Source organism: Phaenicophaeus curvirostris, chromosome 6 (assembly GCF_032191515.1).
Source record: "Phaenicophaeus curvirostris isolate KB17595 chromosome 6, BPBGC_Pcur_1.0, whole genome shotgun sequence".
Lineage (NCBI taxonomy): Eukaryota > Metazoa > Chordata > Aves > Cuculiformes > Cuculidae > Phaenicophaeus > Phaenicophaeus curvirostris.
Window position 1 is genome coordinate 55,012,060 of NC_091397.1, and position 21,956 is coordinate 55,034,015.

General features: G+C 40.4%; 1 protein-coding gene and 1 long non-coding RNA gene across 2 annotated transcripts in view; one reads left to right on the forward strand and one right to left on the reverse strand.

Annotated features, from left to right (window-relative positions):
* The window catches only part of NFE2L3 (NFE2 like bZIP transcription factor 3), a 280,625-nt gene that overhangs the window by 24,961 nt on the left and 233,708 nt on the right, over positions 1-21,956 (reverse strand). The window lies entirely within an intron of this gene.
* On the forward strand, positions 4,722-10,228 carry LOC138721708 (uncharacterized). The gene is made up of 3 exons (XR_011337604.1): positions 4,722-5,112; positions 9,230-9,270; positions 9,402-10,228. It is a non-coding gene; the product is annotated as an uncharacterized lncRNA (long non-coding RNA).

Here is a 21,956-nt window from a genome sequence, read left to right on the forward strand (position 1 = left end):
ATTTCTTCACCTCAGGTAGTTAAATTTTAGCTACCAATTTGGTGTCTAAATATCTTAGAAAACTGAGAAAAAGGTAAAAATAGTCTTCTCTTCTGAGAACTGAAAGGGATTTTTCCAGAGTCCTCTCAAGTAAACAGAAGTGTTGTCATCCCTATAACAGGCTTTAGATCAGGTCCACCTGTGAGGGTAGTCCTCTGTTTTTTGTTTTTTTTTTCATACTCTTTAATTGAATATATGACATATATTTAATCCTGGCAGTATTCTTTATCTCTGTGAGAAGTCCTTTTGATTCTCTGTGTAAGAAAGTGTTCTGTAATGTGGCTACCTGATTTTACTGAAACTCACATGTCAGGAAAAAAAATATTGCCTTCCCTGTCAAAACTGGCAGTAATTACAAGTCCAAATATATAGCTGTGATTGACTTATAAAACTAAATCTGTAATATTTCAAGTTTGTAAGCTGACTTGTGCAGCTTTCAGGAAATATAACCCAGTATTTTCCTTGCAAACTGACATCTCTTTATCCATTTCTTTTATCGTCTTTGTTTTTATTTGTGAGGACGGGGAGCAGACAGCGTTTATATCGAATGTACTGGATGGCATTTAACAAGTCTGCTTCTTGGGAAAAATAACATTCTTTCTAACTAAACGGCAGCTGAAGGAAAATCAGGAAGGCTTAAGCACATGGATTTTTTTTATGTGCTCATCTTTATGTGTAATCTTTCAGCAATAAATTCTGCATATTGATTACTTAATTGTAATGGAAACATACTTGGACAGGAGCAACGTTATAGCCTATTTACTGCCTTAATTTTTAAAGAGTTTTTAAATTTTAAAATGGATATCGCACTAAATACAGTGCTGTACTCTTCTGTGTAGAAATTTTGATATAGAAGGACTTTCTCATTAAGGTTGTGTTACTGAGAGCTCTTTCTTTTTCAGCTGCCTTCCTTTTTCCTAATTTGTAAAACCAGAAAAATCTGTAATTGGTATTTAGCCTCTCTCACCATATGTGAAATTCACTTTAGATTAAAAAAATGGCTTTAGATTGGTTAATGAAAAAGCCTCAAATAGGATTTTGTAGAGAATTTAGATTTATCCAGAATAAGTGTAAAAGTTTAACTTGTTTATTTACCTAAAAATATCAAACATGTGCAATAGTTTCCTGGTTAATAATGAACGTTTCTGAGGACTCATAGTAAAAATAGATCTTTCTTTGGCTGAAGGAAGAAAAGGCTCCTGCACATCAAATAAATGTGTGAACTGAATTCTGTCTTAAAGACTTCCTAAAGATGAACTAACAGCACTGTCAGGAAAAAAAGTAGAAAAAGGAAGGTATGTCTTCAATATCATGTAGTCATTTAGCTGCAGTGCAAAAAATAAATGTAAGTGTTGAAGCAACATATATTAACAACCACAAAGAGGCACTTGGAAGTGGCATCCACAATGTTGTCTATTGTTTCAAATGTACAATACCAGCTTATTTTGAAACAGAAAGGATGAAGTTTATTTTAGAGGAAAACAGTTCTCTATTTTACTTCATCATTTCTAAGCTGTTGGATATTTGGATAATATTGCTGCTGGGCTTTTAATTTTCCTTTCTTCTTTTATTATTTTTTTTTTAAATTTTGAATCCAAACCAGTGAAGCAAAGCCTGGGAAGTAGTAATTTCTTCGAATCTTAATGCAGTCTGTCTTCTTAATGAGCCTACTGCACTGCCCTGAAAACAGCCCTTTACAAATAAACATGCTGGAAGTGATTTAGCCACAATGTCCAGACTGTGTAAACATCTAATTATTACAATAAAATTGTCAATAAATATACATTACTGCTCCCCTTTCAAACGTTAACCAACTTTCTTTTTGCTTGATAAAAAGGTATAAATTGTATTTTTATGTCCTGGTGGGTTTTGTTTTCATTACCCTGCTTGCTGCTCTCCAGACAAAAGAATGCAGCCTAATGTCTGAATTACTCCTGGATGGTGAAAACTCCTGCTCCGATGTAAAGTGCGATGTTTCCTTTCACAGGAAAATGAACTCGGAACTCGCCCAATCTGATGTTTAGTCATGGCACTGGGTTTTTTTTTTCCATCCCAAAAATGGCTATAAAACCTGAATTGCAGTTGTTGTAACTGTGGAATAGGTGCACGATTAAAACCCGCTTATTAGAGAGAGAAAAGGACATAATGCTGCATTAGGACTGAGAGAGGAGATAGGAACCCAGGGTAATTTCTGCAAAAATATGTTGTTCTGCTTTCTGAATTACAGCATCATGTTGACCATTAATGTGGTGTCGGCTCCCCCTGCCCCCCCCCATGTAGCCCCTTTTCACATTTCTTATATAACTGGAACATTAACATTAGAAAAGCAGAGCAATATTGAATCCTAATGAGGTCTGGCCTATATGCTCCAGCAGGAGAAGAATGAGGATAATTCATTTGTATGCCGAGAAGCATTCACAACTCCATGAGCATCCCTGTGGCTTCGGCTTGTGGTGCTGATCATCTGTTCCTACTTTAGGGGCTTTCATTGCTCTGAGCAGCATCTGATCTGGGGAAAAAATAGTTAACTGCTTTACTGCTAGCTTTTGTTATATAATGACAATTTAATACGGTGGCTATTTTTTTGTTAACCTGCTTTAAAAAGGTCTTTCAAATGGTTAAATTAATCTTCTGATTAGCTGTGCCTGCCAGGTGAAATATAAGGAGGAAAATGATGTGGAACACAGCAGTGTAAAACGCGTTAGCCAGTCTTGGTAAACATGTCTATTTTAAATAATCAATGTAATGACAGGCAGCCATTTGCTTGGAAAATATTTTTTTAAAAATACTTTTAATTCTGTTTTACTGCTGGTATTCACTCTGCTTTTTTATCCTCTTTTTTTTTAAACACTGAAGATCCTCAGCAGAGTGGTGTTATTTAAAAAGGGAGAGCAGGAATGTTTACCAAAATCAAGGTATAAAAGATTCGTGCAAATTGCCACGTAAAATGATCCGCACAAAAAGGCATCGGGGAGGAGAGGGAAGGCTGTGCCAAACAGATGGCACACCCTGCTGTGTTTTTGATTGAAAAAGAAAGGTAACATTTGCAGCCACGTCAAAGAGACAGTGATCAGCTAAACAAATTGGTCTCCAAAGTGCACCATTGCTGGAGCAAACCCTGCTGCAGGGTACGAGCGAGGCTGTATTTCACGATAATGCCGTGTGCATGTCGCGGCTTTCCGAAGTGAGGGGAAATGTCCCCCTTTCATCTCTCCAAGGCAAGCAAAAGCCTTTGTTGAGACAGACTGCAGCGTACCCTGCAAAAGCGGCAGAGAAACCCACAGACAAGAAACATGTGTGGGGGTGTTCTCCTTTTTTTTGTTTTTTTTTTTTTCCTTTGTCACCTCCACATCATATTCAGGGACAGCCCAGCAGGTTTTCTGTTTGGTCTATCGGTTGTCCAGGATTCATAGTGAATAAAATTGTGATGTGGTTTCAAAGAAATGGGAAGGCGATGCCAAATAATCTGCACAAAGATGCAGTTGGAGGAGGAGGCGGCTGTAGCCAGAACAACCCTCCTTGCTGTCTGCATGCTGCCCACAATACAAACATCAAATGTGGCAGAGGAAGGGTGCATGGAGGGCTTCTCCCCCCTCTTTTTTTTTTTCTTTTTTTTTTTGGGCTCATCTCAGCTGGCAGCCTTATTCCGCCTCAGTAAAGACAAGGTACAGAAATGTCCTTTGGGTGACATTCAAAACTCGATATAAATCCTCTGCTTTATGAGACTGCAGTGCAATAAATTACTTAGCCTAATTGTAGATGTAATGAATTACCATAATTAGTCATGGGCTACATTAAATTAATCAGCATGGTACATTATTTTGCTAAATTACATCTTTGCCTTCCAAAGCCACCAGTGCAGCAATCAGTGTTTCTTGCAAGAGGGGAATGATGCTGTAATGAGAAGCCTTTCTGCTCCTAGAATAGTGACAGGATATGAATTTTGATGGGAGACAGAAAGGTTTGGAGACGCTGGAGCCTCAACTTGTGCCTGAAGTGACTTCCGTTGTTAATGATGCTCCAGTCCTCCTGCAGGGGAGCAGTGGGCTGTAGCTTGTGAAGGTTGTGGACGATTCTCCTCACAGGGGAAGAAAAACACTTGGCTTGTGCTTTAAGGCAAATAATATAGCTGATACAACAAGTCACAAAGCAGTGGGGTGGCAGAGAGATAATGTCTCTGGAAATATTAATAGATTTAGAATGTTCTTTTACATCGGTTGATGAGATTTATAGTTACCAGGTATTTTTTTATTGTTATTATTCATACCATTTGGATCTGAGTTAAAGCCTGTAGCTATTTTTGTTTCTTACTTAAACCTCCAGCTGTTCAGAATCTTGCTGTTGCTTCTCAGTGAATAAGTCTGGAAGCAAACCATACTTGAGCTGAATATTATTCACTATTCAGCAAAATGTTGTTGGGAGAGCTCCAGAGTCCCACCTGAACACACATGGTCTGTTTAGATTTTTATTCAGGGGCTTCTAAGTATATAAAGACTATTATTTGGCTTCGTGAATGACGGAGTTTATATTTCAGATGCATGAATCCCAATTATTTCAGGCATATTTCAGAACTGTGAAATGGCTTTTCTGTTTTGTTTTCGTTTTTGGTTTGGGTTTGTTGTTTTTTTTTTGTGGATGGGGTTTCCCCCAAAATACTCTCTCTACAAGATCTGTCACTTTATTACTTTTTATGCTTCCGAACAAGTTTGCTTGAATATTCCCTTATGCTTGCGATGTCATCAGATGACAGTTTGTGACAGAGATTCATGGCACTGTCCTGGAATAAGGTTAATTATCCTGGACTTGAAATAAAGGATGCTGTTGTATTGCTGTTGTTTTGCTTTCTAAAATGACAATGTTTGTGAGCTTCCAGTTTAAAGGATGCATCTGCCATCTAGATGCCCATCTGTGTAATGAAACGAGGCTAGGATTTTTGTAGTGTTCCTTGCTGGTTTTGTCGTCCACCTGCCTGCTGTGACCAATGATGAGGATTTTAAAACCGAGAGTACGAGAATGGGAAAAATAGACAATAGAAACAGTGCTGATCAGAGCGCAGCTCCTCGTCCTACAAATGTGAGCTAAATCTTTGAGCACGGTCAGGAGAATGGGACGCAAGTAAAGCATGGTCACATCTGCAGGGAAAAATGCATAGGGATGCAGAAAAGCCCTGTTAGTAATTTGTGTTTTTGTCCTGGTGGGAACCCATTTAATTAGTGCGAGAAGGTATTGAATTTTAGCTTATCATGCATATTGTTTTCCAGCTGTACAGAAGATTGCCAAGTTTCTAATGGCCTGACCCTACTCTGTAAATCAGCAGTAAATTGCGGCATTTACACTGAGCAAAGGCAAAGGGCTCATTCTGTTGGGTTTGCGCTGTCACAGGAACCTGGGCGAAGGGATTAATGGTCTGATGTTAAACATCTGTCCCCTGTCTTTGGGGGGACGTAAACACACAAAGAGGGAATCTAATGCCATCTACTAAAAGATCCTCAATGAGAGGGAGCCCTTGCTAACATTTCCATCCAGTGGCACCTCAGACACATTGCCTCTTTATGCTAAAGCCCCACAGCACTAAGGGCCCTATAAATAGTCTCCATGTGACAGCTCAGAGAAGAAGAGAGGTTTCCTCTAGACATTAGTTGTGCTAAAAGATTCATCATTACCTGCAGTCATGAAATAAATCTTTGATACTTACAACTATAATATCCATGCTCTACGTTTTATTGCAGATATAGGTAGACAGTCATTATTTCTGACACTTTCTCAGCATTACGAGGAGTACTCTAGGGGAACAACTAGTGTACAGTCTTACAGAAATAGATTGATATAACCACATGGAAACCAGTTACTTGCAGTCAATATAATAGTCCCTTAATGATGTTAAACAGTCATGCAGATTCCAAGTTTAATGTGAAAATCCTATCTTCAAACAGCCCCAGTAATCTACAAATTAAGTTGCCAGAAGGGAAATTTATTTTTTCATCATGTGTTAGTCCTTGAGAAATATATTGCTCGGAGCAGAATAAATTTTTATTTATTTATTTATTTTTACTGTTACAGTTTATTATTATTTAGGAGACATTAAAACAAGACAATGGTCAACAACAATCGCTTTACAGCACTTGTGAGAGGTGGGAAGCATAGTATACTGTGAAGCAGAGCACTAAAGGATGCTCTGTGTGGTGGTTGCGTGGTAGGTACTACCATCACATAAATTCAGTGGACATTTACACAGCAAATAAATTCCTATATAGAGAAGGAGCTAAAGCTGGTTCAGGTCCAATAGAAGCAAAGTCACTTATTTTGCTGACCTGCATTCTTATGAGAGTTAAGTGATATGATGGTATTCCCAGCTCTCTTGTAAGGCACATAGGTTTTAAGCACTTGGCTGCACTTTAGTACCTCGGTTTCCTAAATCTTGTACCCCTTACTCCAGTAGCACTGAGCAGCAGCTCACTGTTTACTGAGAGGTTTTACCAGTGACTGACTGCTAAAACTAGGGTAACGTTAGAAGTATTTGTGCATCTCCTGCTTAGTGGGATTAGCTCTTGACCAACAGGAGCAGCCGCGAGTGCTGGCAGGGGCTGTGAGGGATGGATGTGGTCGCTGCTGGAGGGGCTGCCACTGAACTGGAGCACACCCAAGTGACTCACTGGTGGCACAGATGCTCCAGCACTTTGATGACCAGACTGGCTGGCACCTCAGACAGCCAGCCTCAATTTTTGATCTGTTTCTTGCGTGCAAAGTTACAAAGGTGAATAGATGCTTTTGAAAAAAACTGTCCCTGACTCAGTATAAGGCTTTTTTGTTTCTTTTTTTCTTTTTTCTTTTTTCTTTTTTCTTTTTTCTTTTTTTTCCTTTTTTTCTTTTTTATTTTTATTTTTCTTCTTTCCCCTTCCCCCTTCCCTTCCCCCTTCCCCCTTCCCCTTCCCTTCCCTTCCCTTCCCTTCCCTTCCCTTCCCTTCCCTTCCCTTCCCTTCCCTTCCCTTCCCTTCCCTTCCCTTCCCTTCCCTTCCCTTCCCTTCCCTTCCCTTCCCTTCCCTTCCCTTCCCTTCCCTTCCCTTCCCTTCCCTTCCCTTCCCTTCCCTTCCCTTCCCTTCCCTTCCCTTCCCTTCCCTTCCCTTCCCTTCCCTTCCCTTCCCTTCCCTTCCCTTCCCTTCCCTTCCCTTCCCTTCCCTTCCCTTCCCTTCCCTTCCCTTCCCTTCCCTTCCCTTCCCTTCCCTTCCCTTCCCTTCCCTTCCCTTCCCTTCCCTTCCCTTCCCTTCCCTTCCCTTCCCTTCCCTTCCCTTCCCTTCCCCCTTCCCTTCCCCCTTCCCTTCCCCCTTCCCTTCTTTCCTTTTCCCTTCCCCCTTCCCCCTTCCCCCTTCCCCCTTCCCTTTTTTTTCTTTTTTTTTTTCTTTTTCCTTTTCTCTTTTTTCTTTTTCTTCTCTTTAGTATCATTATTGGCAGACTCCACACAACAAACAGTGGACATTCCGGATTGTCAGTCCATTTTTCATCTATGACTGAGGATGGTCTTCTGGTACTACTGAATATTAAGGACCTGCTGATGTGTACCAGGAGGAGCTGGTCTGGAGTGGGTTTCAGTCTCCACAGAGAGATGGTTTAAAGCCCGTTGCTTTGCCAGGCTCAGACCTGTGAACCACAGCTTAGCATTCAGAAAAGCTGTGTTGGGTCGCCAGCACTCTCCTGATTTCAATGCTGTTTGACAACCTTATGCATCTTTCAGTGAAGTGTGTTTGAATAATGCTGGGCTTTCATCCTTAGGCCATCGAATGAAACTAACCACTTGTATGTGTTAATATTTTGCTGATAGGTGGAGAGATTAATTTTATAAAATGTTTGCTCTGACTCCTCCTGAATATTTCAAAATTCTCCGGATTCTCCAGAGGTGGGATCAAGGGGAATGCCTGCAGCAGCAGGAAGTTTGTAGAACGCTAAGGAAGTTTGTAGAACGCTACCTCCATCCCCTTCCCCTCCGATTCATGACCTCCAAAGATGAACTATAAGGGCCAACTCTTTGAAAGAAGAGGAGAAAGAAACATAAAAATGGGGTTTCTTGTGTTGTCCTTGGGCTTGAACAATGTTCAGTTATTTTTTTAATACCGAATTGCCAGAGTCCAAGTAAATGTTGTGATGACCTCAAAGATCCAGTGCAGTTTGTGGCTACAAGGTCTGCGGGAGGGTGGCAGCCTGCCAGCCCCCGTACATCATCTTCAGGTTGCTATTTCTGACAGACTGATGTTAGTTATTGTAAATGAGTGACACTGCCTATAACTCACCTTTAAATCTCACCTCGTGGGCGCTGGAAGATCTGCAGATACGCGCTTGTGTGCTCAAAGGCGCGTGCCCACCTACGCTCACCTGAAAAGTGTTCATCACCACCTTGATTTACCTTAATGTGATTGACGATAATTAGGTTTTAGCTGCCTTCTGGTGCAGAAATACACACCACCACAGCATGGCTGGTTCTGCCTCCACAGTCGTACCCCTGAAAGGCTATCGATTCACGCTTTTACATTTTTAAAAGGTCATGGCAATAATTCCACCTGAATTGTGCTACGTGAAAATAGTTTGCAGAGGTAATAGGGTTCCTGCTAACTTCCAGTGTAAACAAAACCCATAGGGTTTTATTATTTTTCTATTATATTTTAATTACATTTATTTGCCTGGCTCTTGCATCATATCAATGAACTATTGATATGATATGAAAACCTGTATGGCAAGTGACCTTCAACATTATATGACTCTTGGTTCTGTGCAGAGATATTTTATTTTTCTATTATATAAGATGTGCTGGAAGTGCTTATCATAATACAGCGCTCTCATTAAAAATTAAAAGCATAAGAATAAAAATTACCTTTTTCCCCTTGTCCTGTCATATATCTGTCCATTTTAACAAGACAAAAATATCTACAACTCCTCAACTGTGGTATGAAACGTGCTTATTTTTTGTAAAATGTTGTCGTAGTTAAATAAACAGCCTGCTCTGGCTTGACTAGGAACAGATTGTTCCCAACAGTTCATTTGACTAACAGGCTATATAATGAAATGAGTTAACTTATTAGAATACGTAGTTACTGCAGCCCAAGTGCCCTAGAAATATGACAGGATGCTATGGATGCTATGGCATAAATTATTTCAATAGCTGTGCTGCAATTAGTGACTTTATATTCTGTCTGGTTTACAGGACTTACAACCAGGGCTAGATTCAAGAAGGAGAAAGAGAAAGTAAGGTTTTTTTTCCCTGAATGAGCCTTTCCATCCTCCTATAGCTTTTTCCCCCTATGTTTGCTTTGTTTAAAATTATTTTACTGTGTCAATCATGTTTACATGAATAGAGTGCTCACATTTTGTATGAGATTAGTGTTATGCCTCCATATGGAGCTACTGAAGAACAGAGCTGAACTTTCCCACCCTACACCAATAGCTTTGCTGGGGTGATGTCCAGTGTATGTGAGGCCATGGAAATTAATTTCGCTCCTAATCATCTTTAGCATTAATGGTAAGTGACATATGTAGAGATGAAACTTAAACTTGCCATGTTCCCATGTGCCTCTGTTCCGTCCCACTACAGTTGCCATAATTCCCTCCACAATTGACTGTTAATTTACTTTAATACATGTGTCTGTAGTAAGTGGAGCTGATAAATAGTGAAAAAGTATGTGATAAGCTATCTGACCTTCTTCACACAGATGAAACACTACAGAGCTGAAATCCATTCATGCTCTCTGAACATAGTGCTGTATTCTGGTTTTCTATTCATAGTGTTGTAAATTTGTCAGCCTAATGGGACACTTTGTGAGACGTTTTTCTTTTAGAGTGCTTTAATGGGACTAGGTATTTCATTGATCCAAAATCTAGCCTAACATTTCATACTGAGGAGTCTGGAATTGTGTAGTTAGCTGCATAAAAGTTAAGTAGTGTTTTGTTCTTTCCTTTATTCTAAGCTGAATTTTGCCAACCTGGTACTCAGCCTACTGTTTATATATGGAATAAAATCAGCATGCAGTTTGACTACCAAATTCCAAGGTTGTACTGTATTTTCATTCAGTACAAATACAAGTAAAGGTGGTAAGAAGGCAGAGCATACAGCCAAACTTGCATGTTTTTTCCCTCTTTCCCTGAAGCTGGAGGGCTGTGGCAGTGGGTATGAAGTAGCCATGCTAGGATAGACCCAATGCCCTTCAAGGTCAGTGATCTGTTTGCTGGCAACTGGGACACTGACAGAATGAGACCCATGCAAGTATCCAGTGATACTTCCCTAAATTATTCCCCAGCACCCACTAATTTGCAGATCAAATACTTCTTAAGCAGAAGTGATATCTCTATAATTAATACCACTAGTGGATTTTTCTTCCCTGAAAGGATAAAAAGAACTCAGTTACTCAGTATGATGGGCAGCAAACTTTGGAAACAGTTCATGTGAACATTTATGATCGCTCTTACGAGCTCTTAAATGTTGGAGTTTTGTGTTGAATAAGGCTGATACTAGGGTTGATATGTCCACAGCCCTACAGCAGCCAGAAAAATTTAGGTTTAAAGGCCAAGAGGCAGATGGATATGTGACAAAAATGGCCAGTCAATATAAATTCTGCTCTGAAAGAAATGTGGAAAAGCTGAGATGCAGTCAGGCTCTGAAATCTGTCTTTTATTGAGTTGAATTGTGATGCAGGGAACTTCTGCCTTACGTGTAAGCATCGTTATGACATATTATAGGTCAGAATTTTTACTGCTGCTTGAATACAATCTAGCTCTGATTTCTCCAGCCTCCCAGTATCGTTCCTGATTCAGGAAGGGAAGCATTTTCCTTAAAACTATCTCAAGCAGTAAAAGTAAAGTATTCTAAGAAATGCTGAGCTAGAGGACAATGGCACAAGATGAAGACTTGTGTTAGAAAATCAACATGCCTGAGGGCCTTGCAAGAATCCAACAAGCCCTGTCCACAGGAGAAACTCATTGAGCGTGCAGAGTGTCATGGGAACCCCCTGAATCATAAAGGGCTTTTTGTTCCTCTGTGCGGTCATGTGCCACATACAAGCCTGGGATCTAGAGTGTAGAGCTCAGACAGTGCACCCACAGCCCTGAACATGTATCCCCTCTGCCAGGGGAGGTTGAGGCTGAACATTAGGAAGAAATTTTTCATGGAAAGGTCATTGGGCACTGGAACAGGCTGCCCAGGGAAGTGGTTGAGTCTCCTTCCCTGGAGGTGTTTAAGGGATGGGTGGATGAGGTGCTGAGGGACATGGTTTAGTATTTGATGGGAATGGTTGGACTCGATGATCCGATGGGTCTTTTCCAACCTGGTGATTCTAGGAGTCTATGATCTGTGCTGCTGCAGCTCAGTGCTTATTGCCCAGGCTTTTCCCTGCCCCCTTGTGTTACATCCATATGCTAGTCTTTCTCGGAACAGGACTGCATCTATTCCAACAAAAGCTATCAATCTATGGCATTGTTTATAACAGGGAGAAAAAGTCAACATCAGAAATCTTTTCTGTAGCATGTAACCTTTGAGATTTATCATGGCTTGGATTTCTCCGAGGGGTGACAGTAAGGTGACAGAATGAGCTGTCTCCTCATTTCTTTTTTTGTTTATTGGTTCCCTGCATATGAAAAGCCTCTATAAATAATCACCAATGCAGGCCGGGACAATTGCTAAAGACATTTAACCTCCTGGCTATAACCCTCTTTTGAAGTGGTCTTTTCCTTCCTGGTTAGTAGGCGGGCACTGGGTGCTGCCAAAAGAAAGGTGGCATGAGTTTGGAGCACGTTGGTTGCGTACTTGGTGAACTTCTGCTGTAGAGAAATGTCAAGGTCAGAACATGATTGAAGAACCGTCTTCCTCTCATGAAGTTGCTGTTCCTGTATGATATTGTTTTCCACTGCAGAAGGTTCACTTAAAAATGAGGTTGAGATCCCTAAAGAAATTGCTTCAATCAGCAACAGTGCTTAATGACTGTTAATGGGAAGTGGAGATAGGATAGTAAGTGTTACTTTGATTAATAAGAGAACTGCAGAGAATTTAAATTGTGCCACTGATGGATTATTTTCTTCAAGCTTGATAAGCGCTTCTCATTTGTTCTTAAATTTGGTCAATACTGTTAAAGACAGCAAAATGAAGTATAATTAATTCTATTACTGCTACTCAGACCCAGTGTTACAGGGAAACAGATTGTGATGCAGACAACAATGTTAGGTAACACTTCTGACAGGTTTATCATATGAGGACCTGTCACTCCTCATCAGGAGAGAATCTTTTCTCCGCCACAGTTTGAAACTGCCCAGCGCTAGTTGTCTTTCTTAGCATGTGTTGATCTGTTTGAATCTGCCACAGAAATATTTGCAGTAAAGTAACTGATTCTGATGTGTGTGGACAAAACAAACAGTTCCAGTTTATACCTCACCTGATACATGGGGATATTGCCATTGGATTTTGAGTATATCACTGCAGATGCTGAGTATGCAGTAGTAGCACTTACATAGATAATTCTGTTCAGTTTAGTATTGCGGTATAAAGCCCTATGAAACCTAAGACATTGAAGGGCTTGGGAGGAAGGGGTGAGTTGAGGTTTTTCCACTCCAAGACAACACATTTTATTTGCAGGCCCCATGTCTTGTGAATTTTACCTCTCTACATACTGTTCAGCGCAGTGACTAAGACAGTTATTACAATATTGTTTTCCCAAATATATTTTCTGTTTCATAATACTATATGTTTCTTACCAATCTTGAAGTTCAGCATGTGTATAATGTGTTAACGTGGCCTTATTATGTAATAAATAACCATATTATAGCAGCACCTACTCCAGTTTGATCCTTGTTGTGTTAGCCATTGGCTAGTTTGCCCTCAGGAAAGCTCCCACACATATTTGAATGCTGTTTTGAAGAGGAGCTCTCTTTCACTCGGAGCAGCAAGTCCCTGACATCTGTAAGAGGTCTCACATGCATTTGCAAATTTCTCATCTCCTGCCACAGCAGGACGTTATCCTACTGAGGATGGGAATTGTTAATCCAATATAGGTATTTAGTGAGAAGGTAGCATAGACTCCATGCTGGTGTACGTATGAAATGTCATCATGCTTTTAGAAGAATCTATTTGCATGATAGAAAAAGTAGGGAAAATATATTGAGAAATGCAGTTTATTCAGAGACCTTTGTGCCACTTCTGAAATCAGATTTCAGCAAAAGGTGATCAGCAGCTCATCCATTCTGCCATCTCGGAAGAAATCCAGGCTATGTGCAAAGGAATAAGGAAATTGTTCTCTGCTTTCATTAGTGGTAGCCGCAATTATCGCTTAATTTAACAGACACTGCCTACTTCAAAGTCCATGCTTCTCCAGTTCTGGCTGCAGAAAGTCATTGTGTGAGTTATTTCGAATTAATTTGAAACCAGAATGTGTTGGCTAATAGTGTAGTTATAAAACCACTGAAGGTCTAATTCTGTTATTAAAAATGTAAAGCTTATGTATTATGAATAAAGAGTTCATTCCCTTCCAAGGATATTCCATAAACATAATTTCTGAAAGTACTGCAAACACAGAAAATGTATTTTGGGTGTGAATTTGGGTGCAATGATCTGTACTCCAGAGTGCAAAAATACATTAAAAGTGTCAGGTGGAAGGTTATGTTTAAAACTTAGAAGTTATGTTTAAAACTTAAAACAAAAAGCCAGTGGCAACTCCTTTGCCTCTGACAGTCCCTGTTTATAGTTCTGCTGGCATTCCATGCAGCAAAGGGAGCAAGTAAACATAGAATCATAGAAAAACCAGGTTGGAAGAGACCCACCGGATCATCGAGTCCAACCATTCCTATCAAACATCTTTCATTCACTTAAAATATTTGCAAATGCTTGAGGGTGGCTCATGGAGGCTAAGGTGGCCTGATTGAATCCTTCCATCATTGATACTTTCCTGCCGATAACTTGGGTAAATATTGACCCTGATTACTAGACACCCTTTATTTCAACAGGAAAGGATGTTAAAGGTGTCATAATCATGGCAAGTAAAGAGATGGCACCCAAAGAATACAAAGAATATATATAAATATATCAATATATATCAATATCAATACAAAGAATAGCAGCATCAAAGTACTGATGGTCTTTGTCCTTAAGGCAGTTGCAGAGTGGTGTCTGCACCCCGTATTTGCAATGCATTTACGCATGTTTCAAGAAGACTCTTGGATCAAAACAGAAACCTTGTGCATCAGTAGCCTCTCTACAGATGACCGTTTATCTAGGTGAGCCAGCAGCTTTCTGAAAGATGGCAGCTGGTGTCACTTGTTGCCTCCAGTGCACCAAAGACAAAGAAACTTTAAATCTTCGGTATTCTCTCTGTAGAACTAACCAGAGATTTGGAGGCCAAATAAACCTTTCTCTCACCTGAATCTTTCTGTTATTGCGTTTTAGTGTCTGTCAGCTTGATACAAACCCCCACCTGTTTGTAGGTGTGAAGATTGGTTTATTGCTACCCTCTCATTATGCAGCACAATGGAAATTCTACTGGATAACTTGTTTGCAAAGTTGATTCATGGCTGAAGAAATGTAGATCCTATATTCTACTTTACAACTATCCTCCAGAATACATAGCAATATATTTGAAGGCCTATGATGCTGTAAATGTACTACTGAAGTGTCTGATTTCTCATAAGCTAAGGCTTTGATAATGAAAGAGGACCCTGCATGTACCAAGAGCCCTGATTAAGAGAGGAATAGAGTTTGTTACAGTTGTGTAGGTACTTGGCTATCATATAAGTTTATTAAATCACATAAAATTTCAATTTACACCATAATACTCTGTAAAAGGTAGAGCACACAAAACTAATAAGTATGCCTATGTTTTTTCATGTGTGAACATAGGATATAGGTATTGTTTGTTGTGTTAAAGCTGCCATTTTCAGAAGCAAGATTGCTTATGCCAAAATATTAATTTCCTGTCTCAAAGTTAAATTTTGTAGAAATAATTAATACATTGAAATATAATTAATGTGGTATAAAAGCTAGTAAAATACCAATATCATGTTATATATTGTTGGGAAGGAGAGAATTTCCTCATATATATGTCTTCATATAGTACATACATTTATATTTAAGTCTCTCTTCATTGTGAATAGATTTTTGTGGAAACTGAGTGGCACTTTCCTGGTGCAACATGTTTGGGCTTTGTCCAGTTGCAGGGAGATGAAGTTACTTGATTTTAGGCCCTGTTTTCCACAATACTTCTAATCTGCTTAATGCTTTATAATGGCTTTCATAATGTTTGCAAAGTCTAGACACAAAGTCAGCCCAGTTTTTCCCATTGGAATCAAGTTTTATTCTTTACTGGCAGGCTTCTGACACTTCTCAGTTAAATGAAGCTGATGTTATCCCGGTTTGTTTTCTCTTGTTTCAGCCTCGGCATGCTTTAGGATATAGTAACTCATTTCTTTTGAGTGTATCAGAAAATATTCAGGGTGTGCCCAAAGCCTGTGTTACTGTAACTGTATTACAAATTGTTCAGTGGGCTGATTTTTGAAGGTGGAGTTGTACTTCTGAATTTTGCAGTATGAGGAAGAAATCTCTTTATTCCTGTTTTTGCAGGGGACTGATGTGAGTTTCAGCATTATTGCCTATTCCTTTCGGCTTCTGGTGCCATTATTTAACCATCACATGCAAGATTTGGCAGGAGTGTCCTGTGGGTGTGGTGAGTGGTACTGAGCTACAAATGTGTGACCAAGAACTGGGAAAGGAGTGAAGCGCCGTCTTTCAATCAAAAGTGAGTTTGAGCTAATGGAGAGGGTGAAAGTTCATGAAGAACATTTTTTGAAAAGCTGTTTTGAGGTTGTGTGGAACTGGACTGCACTTGGATGGAGCCAGGGGTTGTCAGTGGTCTTGGAGATTATGTTTTCCTTTACTGAAAAAGTTGCAGGAGAATTTTGGCATATTTTGGATTGGAGCGTGTGCCCCAGAGAGGAAAAAACTGTGAAGGAGATATGGTCAAAATTTCAAGAGCAGTTGGTTTGGTTTTGTTTTTCTTTTTTTTTGCTGTATCACTGTCACAATTCAGCAGCCTGGAGAAACTACAGAGCAAACCAATTCCCTCTCCCCATTCTGTGTGCAGCCCTCTCTTGCTGATCCTTTCTTTTGTCTTCTTCTGGTAGTGCTGTCGTTTGTTTAGAGGAAAACTGGAGCTTTGTGTCAGTGTAGTGCTACAAGCACTCCTTGAGATTTTACAGCCTTCTAAGTTCTGCAGACATCCAGAGTGCAAATTATGGCTGTGAACAGCAGGGGAGAAAACTGAGGAGGTAAGGAGGAGCAGAAGTCCCTGTGTTTTGGACTTTGCATTGTTGCTTTTAGCTGGATACATGCCTATTTCCTTGTTGCTTTACAACCAGTCCTGCCCTTAGATAGCTCTGCATAATTTTCACATCCACAGTGTAAGACACTTAAGCCTTGTAATGCATTTAAACTAATGAGGGTGTGGTAGATTAGCTAAGGATGCATCACACAGTTTCAAAGGGGCTTTGTATGTCGTTTATGGCTTATGCTACGTAAAGAATATTTCTTTTCATATAGTCCAAATGTAGCTCACCACCATTTTGGAGCAGCCTTGAGAATGTTATCGTAATTGGCTTGCTAGGTGAAAGGCTTTTCTATTTAGCTTTTAATAGAGCAAAAGTGACTCTAAATTTGTTAATATTCTTTAGGTTATATAGGACAAATTACAGATAAGTGAATAAGTAATGAAATTTGTAATGAGAATTTCTCAAGTATGAAATGTTGGCACAAATTAATTGCAGGATTTTACAGCTATTATAGTTTATATCATAAATGCAAAAATGACTAGGGCTTTTTAATTACAGTAGGAACACACTAAATTTTTATGGAGTGCCATTTCGTTAAAGAGGTACTTTAAGCATTAAGAGCAAATGCCATCCTTAACAGTGAGCCCAGATATCTGTGGCACATCAAATAAATATGCTATTGCTATGAAATTGTTCCTCAGATACTGTAATTGACACAAAGACTAATGAGAGGCCTCTTTTCGCACCTTCAGTTTACTGTGTCTTTTTCTCTTGGTCATTCTTTTTCTTAATTACCGTGTGTTTGCAGAGGGTCATGGCAAATCCCTTGGAAAAATATACAGTGCTTTTTCACTTACCCTTCAAAGCTGCACTGCGAATAGCAAAATGTTGATGTCTCAATAGAAGTTAACATTATTGTGGAGGGGAGGAAGGAGGATGGTTGGATGCTAATTCTTATTAAATATTTGATGTGTAGAGAAATCTAATACAGTGGAAACTCAAAGAAATCTCATTACTTGGTGGAACACATTGCATACTAAGATAGAGATGACTCAGACTCGAAAGCTAACAGACAGATTTAGTAAGGAAGCATATCTGAAGCCATGTCCTGCTGTTCTTTTCCATTAAAATAAGAAATCTACATATCCTCTGCTACCCTGCTTATCTAGACGTTTCTCAGAGTCAAGAATATGTTTAAAAATGTCATTTCATGCTATATTCCTCTCTGGTGATGCTGTGTTAAGCTTTCCCCCTCCTTTTCTCACACAGCTGCTCTCAGAGCTGGCTGGCAGGACAGCAGTAGGTGCTGCAGATCCTCCTCCACTTGCGCATAGCTCTGAGGGTCCCCCTGAGCCTCTCCTTCTCCAGCCAATAAATGTGTTCCACTCTGAGGCTGATGGTTTTGCTTAGGCACTTGAGACTGCAAACTCACAGCCTTTCAGTGCCTCCTCCAACACACACCTTGTCACAGACTGCTTCCCCAGTTAAGGTCTCTAATCCATCACTCACAATTCCTTAAGGGGATTAATTAATTTTAAAAATCGTTGTGTTTCTAGGTATGCTAAATGTCCTCCCTCAAGGACAAACTCTCGTCTTCCTATTCACACATCTCTCCTGATTCCTCTTATTGAAGTGGCTGGTATTATGCCTTGTATTATACAACACCCAAACCTTCCTTGCAAGGAATTGCAAATGAACTGATCATCAGAGTGCTTGTTCAGAATTAGCTGGAATTCTTTTCCTGAAGGTGAGTGTTTCTGGAGTGGAGGCGGCATACAAATACGCTGTTGTCTTATGGAGAGGTAGGTAAGAAAGATCGAAGAAAATAACCTCTGACAGGATACTGGGCTGGGACTTGAAAGTCAGCTCCAGTACTGTTTAGACAGTGTTACACGTGCCCTCTGACCTCAGAAATAATTTCCTCTTCTGCAGGTTTTTAATATGACCTGCTTTGTAAACTCTGTTCCAAATTTATGATAGAAACCGGGGCATGAAAGCTGTGTATCAATACGCTTCTGTCCCTGAGACAGTGATACTCAAAAGGAAGTTCTCTCCAATGGCTAGATGACTCCACTGCTCGTTCAATGCTCATTGGATGCAGTCTGGCAGCTGATCTAGCTGCTGCACATCAGCTTTGCCAGACCAAGGCTTTCATAGAATCATAGAATCATAGAATCATAGAATAACCAGGCTGGAAGAGACCCACCGGATCATCAAGTCCAACCATTCCCATCAAACACTAACCCATGCCCCTTAGCACCTCGTCCACCCGTGCCTTAAACACCTCCAGGGAAGGTGACTCAACTGCCTCCCTGGGCAGCCTGTTCCAGTGCCCAATGACCCTTTCTGTGAAGGGTCTTTGGCCTGAGTATTCTGCACGTCCTTCTCTCCTCTAGACTGAGAAATCTGTCACTGAGAAAGTGCTGACCAGTCTCACTTTTGCGTTTGATATATCACTGAGGTGGAAGGCTGAAATCAGGTTACATGGGCTTCACTTGGTGAATGCAGAGCACTGAAATGTCTCCTGGAAAACGTAGGGTAACATCTAGGTCCTAATTCACACAAAGTTATGGGGATTTCCATACAGTTACTTTTGACAGATAACAGGTATCCCCATGCCTCTGTGATCTAACAGGGCATCCAATTACCACAAGTCTATTGGTCTACTGATGCTCTGACCAGTTGCACTGAGGCTGTACATCAAGGGTTATTCCAGCTGATCCTTGCCCTACAGTGCATTTCTGCGAATTACGCAGGACCTATAGTCCCTCTTAAACTTCCCTATGCTATTCCCAGAGTGCGGAGGGGTAAAATGCTGCACATGCCATTTCTCCTGCCTTATTTAGTCTCCTTCCTTCATTCAAGGTCTGATGACGGTCTCCCAGACTTGCTTTTTTTGTGCTTGTGAAAACAAGTCAAGGTTACTCAAGTCTTATCCTAGAAGTTATTTGTCATACACATGTCATTGTTTTCCTAACTACATTTCCTCGAGCCCTTCCTTGCTTTCTGTGTTTGTTCCTGGTTCCTTAATTCCAAAAAAAAAAAAAAAGAAAAGAAAGAAATAACAAAACCACATTGAATATTGCTTATCTCTGATTTGGCGGTGTAGGGTCACTGGTGCTTCTGACTGAGCCTGGTCTGGGCTCCCTGTGCTGGGCAGCGAGGAGGCTTGTACCTACTTCAACGAAGTCCTGTGAAACTTCTCTCCTCCACCCTTTCTGTGGTATGATACCACAACCCAGTAAGACCCTGCTGTGATGGGGCCAGGGTTAATCTCACTGAATGAGATAAAAAAAGCTAAGCAAGAAGAAAATGGCTAAACGAAAAGCCACACCCAGATTACATTTGTGTTTTTCTTATCGTTGCCTGAAATATATATCTCATTGGCTAGCTCCTAAAGGGTCTTACTCCTTTCCATATGAATACAAGAAAAGAATACATGTTCTTGGCAAATTACATTAAAATAGGGAGAAGAGATGGCTGCTGAAATGCTCTTATTGAAAATGAAGGGCTTTATGTTTACACAAAAACCACTCTTGGAAAAAAGTAATTTTGCTAATGAGATATTCCCATGTCTCCTGGGGAGCTTTTCATTGCTAAAGTGCTGTTTCAGATCCAGCACAGAGCTACAATAAAAAGCATTAACAACTACCTCGGAGGAGTTCATGGTTCAGCTGGCTCTCCAGCAGCAGAATCTGCACAGCACATGCACCACGTCAGATGGCAGCGATGCACAGTGTCAACGTGACCAGTGGTGTTGTGTGAGCAGCTCAAACCGTGTGAAGTGTGAGCTTAGTGCTCACCGTGTGGAAATAAAGTGCTGTTAATGAAAGCCCACGTTGCTGGGTACATGGCTCTACTTTCATAGCAAGGTCACTACTGTACTTGTTCCTAACCAAGGACCTGACCTGTCTGGATTTTCCCCAGAACTCATGGGATCATCCAGCTGGCTGGAACAGTTCAGATGTCCTACTAGGTGCCTGGGCCATCAGAGCTACAGTAGATGTCTGTTGAGTTGAAGATGTTTTGCAATGTGATGCAAAAAGTAACCATTCCTTAAAATGTTGTTTTAAATACAGCAATCCTAATCTCAAATGGGCCTGATTTGCTTGCTTTGGCTGCCTTTGCCAACACAAAGCCTTAAATCTTTAAATTGAGGCATTTGATCAGACTACTCACCGATCCCTTTCCTTGACCTGCCTTGGCTGGCCACATCAAAGAAATTAAGGACAGAGTGGGCTTGACCACTCAGCAGTGGTGTTCCAAGACAGGCTTTAAGTGTATTGAGAATGCAAACATTTGTTCTGCTGCTGCCTTGCTCAACTGTTCCACGGAGAACCCTCTCAACCCAGCTGCTGGTGACTTTCATGGGTACCAATTAAATTTTTATATAACATTTTATAACGATAAATATACTCTAGAGACTTACACATCATTCCTCTGCTACTTTAACTGCTTTTCAAAGCCCTTTTCAGCGAGCTTATCTTTGTTTTGCTTGTGCTGATTAAAAGGCAAGATATATTTTTAATAGGGTATGTAGTACCAGAGTGCACGCTTCACATAAAAGAAAAAGAAGTGCAGTCAAACCTTTGTTATACAAGTTGAGTAGAAGACATTGAATTAATTCAGCTAACAATGGTTTCAAATAATTAATGGGATTTTCTTGCTACTGAATACATCAGGGACCATGAGTTTGTTTTGGGCAAATGAGATTTTTGAATGATCAAACTTCTGGCTAACTGGTAGCAAAACAGCTTATGAGAAGATCCTCTGCAAAAATATAAATGGGTAAAAATTGGGGCTTGAATTTAAAGATTTCTCTAGAAGTATTTCTGAGATACAGAGGACCAAGAAGAGCCTGAAGACATTAAAAACCAGCAGTGCCATCCTTCTGGGCAGACTCTATCCTGAATCTATCAGCACAACTGCATATTTCCCTTAATTGTTTGTTTTCCCTGTGAACACTGAAGACAGCCATATTGCACCATAAATGTAATATCATGTGGGTTCCTATCTTATCATTTCTCCATGACTGCTGAGTGATGCCTGGGTAGTTTTCAAGTGCTACTACTGCATTAGAAGACATTTCATGGAAGTCCTGGTCATTTACTGGAAAGAGGTAGACTTTTCCCATATACCATAGACTTTGTGGTTTTGAGGTGATCTCTGTTCATTGCTATGGATGGGAGGAGATCTGGAGCTCATCACGGCTACTGAAGAGAGACCTGATGCATCGTTTCAGGAGGGGTATAGGAGCACCTTTTGCTGATCCACCACTGGAGAGTGGTCACGACAGCTCACCAGGAGATTGCGGTGTACTGGAGAATCAGAGATGGTTGTGACAGTGAGAGCAGCTGGTGTGCAGTGATGAACTGTATCAGGGGAAAGAAATCGTTGGTTCCAAAATGATAAAGTGGGCTTTAATTGTCCACGTCCCGATGCCTAGGGGAGTACTGCCAGGGAAGCTAGAGCAGACGGAAATGCTGCTGACATTAGAATAATGTGCTGCATGTGAAACCACTGCAAAAATAGTTAAATGGCTCCTTTGCCAAGGCCACAGAGTGAAATGTTACTACACCATTGGGCGGATTAAAATATGCATTTTCTCCTAATTGAGCACAGCGGACTCAGCTGGA